Genomic DNA, 3798 nt, shown 5'->3' on the forward strand with positions numbered 1-3798 from the left:
TTATACATCAAATAAATATTCACGCTAAAATTGCCATCGAACAAATTATTTAAGACGACAAATTTGGGCGAGTCGTCTGTTAATCGGAAAATTCGATGCTTTTCGCTCTTTACAGCATATATTTTTATATAGAGAAGTGAAAATACAGTGTCTCTTTTCCCACATTTTAATCCTCTTTTGCCTTTAATCCTTTTCTCTTTATTTTTCTTAGGAAAGTTCCAGCCCAATCGATAAACAAAGGATGGAAAATGTTAATACGAGACTTGATGACTTGTTCATACTACTTAATTATTAGATGTGATCGCAACAATGATTTTTTACCTTAACAAAATAAAGCTAATCCTCAAGTCTAAACAAATCCAACATACACGACATTTCAAGAAGGTAAACCATGTAATTGTGTGGATAACTTGTCATATATATTGTAATAATTTACCAACCAAAAACAATGATTCTTCAAAGAATATACGCTCATGATTCATGATAATCCCATTAACTTCTCATTCCTATCCCAAAAGATTATCTATGTGTATCTTAATTAATTCACTTATGATCATGTCATTTCACTAATAATGTAGCTGAGCTTCCCTCCATAAGTAAAAAGACAAAAAAAGGTTACAAATTTAGTTGACTGAACAAAGCTTGAAAATATCATAGAATACCATTTAAAAATGCAAATATTATTCAAATTTGGAAACAACTATGTAATTACTAGGTTGTGTACTTACTAGTGTAGTAATTACACAGTTTAGTAATTATACAATAGAGTAATAATAATGACATATTTGTTTGTCGTAATGTAATTACAGCTGAATTTTCAATGTCATGTGTGGTTGCGCAAGTGTAACTACACAATTTGGCATTTTTTATTCCAAATGAGAGATAATTATCAAAAATTAAATAATTTTTTGCAGCTAAACATATAAATAAATTTTAACGTTGGCAAATGTATGTGTATAAAAGAAATGCTTAATACCATTTATTATTAGGTATTTTGAAGCCAAATTTCTATCAAAATATATTTAAATAATTATAATGGGTTAGTAATATTGGAAATGATATCAATATCTTACTATTATATATAATATTTTGGCTTGAAATAATTAATAAAAATTTCAATAATGAACTTATATTTTTAACCAAATTAATATAATACAAAATTTATTTTTACTTCTTAATAATAGCAAAATAGATATGATTTTAGAAAGTATTTTCTATGATAAAATGAACTTATAGAGGAAAGTAATGTAATCAATTATATCTAAATCTAATTACAAGGCGACTTTCCAAACATGCTCTAGTGTTATATGCAATTAAGTCATAAGTGTTATAGTCTATAGAGGTATTGCCTGTAATTACCCTAAAATGGTACAGTTGAATTTATACGTGGTTTCTAGATAAGTGAATTAATTTGATCCTGAAATAATAGATGAATTATGTAAATACACGATACTTAGCCTTGAGATGAAGACGAAATAACAGAAATAATAGTCCGGGGAGCAGGGCTTCTGGGCACAACGGTAATGAAATCAAAAAGCAAGAAGATAAGATTATATTAAGCTTTGAATAGAGTGTAGCATATATTTACCAGAAAATTCGTGTTCTTTACAATGATAACAGAGCTCGCTATTTATAGCTGCACCTAGGGAACAAGGTCCTAGGATCAAGCCCCTCTTTAATGTCAATTATGAGAGCCATTGAAGAATGTGTAACGACGGACATGAATAACATGTTCTTTTGTAACAGGGGTGTACTAACTGCCGTAAAATATTCTTCATTAAATGCTACCGAGTGGCGGGTATTTATTTCATCTTTATGAGTGCATTCTCTCCGGTAGCAGACGAAATTGTTGCCTTCGGTTTCAGCCATCCTCTATCTTCGACTCCACATGTCACTTTCTCGTGCAATCATTTAATATAACATATCTTACCCCACACAGATAGTCCCCTTGCTTTTCGATGGCATAACTTTGTGCCACCGGGAAGTTGGTAGAAACATTCTTTTTGGCGGAAAATTTACTGACTCCCTTTGAAAAGTTTCTGATGGTTGATTAGACGCACGCCTCTCCGCATTTAATGCCCCGAGCACGCGTCATCCCACGATTTAACATAACTTTTCTCGGTTGTCGAGGTAATTATGGCCACGAGTGCCGCCTATTCCTTCACTTATACGCATCAACTTCCCTCATTTACACTTCATAATACTCTACATTTTCTAAGACTTCCTTTGCTCAACTCATTCTTTGACTTTAATCTTCCTTTAACTTCATTCTTTGAGAGAAAAACCCTTCCTCTAATAAAAAAGGGTCTCTTCTTCAAGAAAACCTAGTTCTTCAAAGAACAAAAGCAAAGCTAATGATGCTGCTCCCCCTACAGTGAGTACCATCATCCCAAAGAACTTGATTACCACCAAAGATTTTGCAGAGAAGTTTCCTTCTGCTAACCCTCGTACATGGGCCGTTGGTAGATACCTTTCTTTCATTCGTCCTTCCAGTATTCCTGTTGTGAAGGAAGATTGCCATTGCCAAGACTGAGACATTATCGCTCCTGATCTAGCGGAGTGGGTTACTTTACCCAAAAAAGGGTTTTACGAATTTCTATATGCATCCCTTCACTTTTGGGGCATTTTCTCTAAGTGGAGAGCTTGACTCCGTCATTGTGGAGTTCTGCCTCTGCTACCAGGTGTGTTTGGCACAAGTAAGTGCTTCTGTGTGGAGGATGATAGCTTGTCTTCGGTGCTTGTGCCAAGAAATAGGAGAGGAGCTATCCCTAGCTCATGCGATGAACCTTTATTCCCCCAAGATCTTCTGCGGGGGAATGGTAAATTTCAGCAAACATGGCCACCATGCTCTACTATCTAGCATGGATGATGACAACGACCGTAGGTGGATGGAATGATTCGTTGTAGTTGCCACCAATGATATCATTCTGGCAATGGCTTCATCATTTCTGAAATCATGGAACCGCACTCGTAAGTTCCTTGTTTAATCTTTCATTCATCAGAGATCATCTCATATCATTATTGAACCTCCTTCTTTCGCTTGTTTCAGCAACTTGATGGGTACCACCTAGGGTTGAAGGCTTGTAAAGTGGGTCCAGAAAATCTTGGACATCATTACGCCCAAAACCCGCACGTGGAAAGAGTTGGACCTTAAATACGGGTGGAAGGCCAAAAATCATGGTAACTTAGACTCGCATTGTCTTTGCTTTTTGTACGAAGAGATTGATTAATCCTTTATCTCTTTGCTAAATTCAGGTCTACCCCAGGGCTCAATTATCGTCCCCGAGGAGGATGTTTGGCTGATCCTACTGATGCAATGAGGCTACTGCAGAAGGCTTTTACATAGGTAGGTATCTCCAGGCCTGCTTTTGGTGCGAGTGCTTCATCCCGGAGTCCCCAGCCAGAGAACAAGCAACCAAAAAGAAGGCATTCCTCCGCGGGCGGGGGAAAGATTAAGAGGGCAAAAAATGGTTCCCCCGAGTAATCTCTGAAAGTTATGGTAACGAGCTCCCCACCCGGGCCAGCCATATGAAGAAGCCATCGAGGATGGGGCTTCTCTACAAAGAAGACGACGACCTTTCTCATCTCAACAAACTACTCAATTTGTTAAGTTAGTTACACCAACCAAGGATGATGCCTCGGTCCCCTGAGGAGGAGTTTGAGATGGTGGAAAATTCCAACTCTCGTTTTTGGATCCCAATCTCTGTGCCTAGTTTTATGACTAACCATCAACCAACACTGCATTTGTTGTAGCTACTTCTCTCTCTTTAACACCATCAGCTTTATCTCCTTCTTCAT

Source organism: Nicotiana tabacum, chromosome 22, assembly GCF_000715075.1.
Source record: "Nicotiana tabacum cultivar K326 chromosome 22, ASM71507v2, whole genome shotgun sequence".
Taxonomy (NCBI): Eukaryota; Viridiplantae; Streptophyta; class Magnoliopsida; order Solanales; family Solanaceae; genus Nicotiana; species Nicotiana tabacum.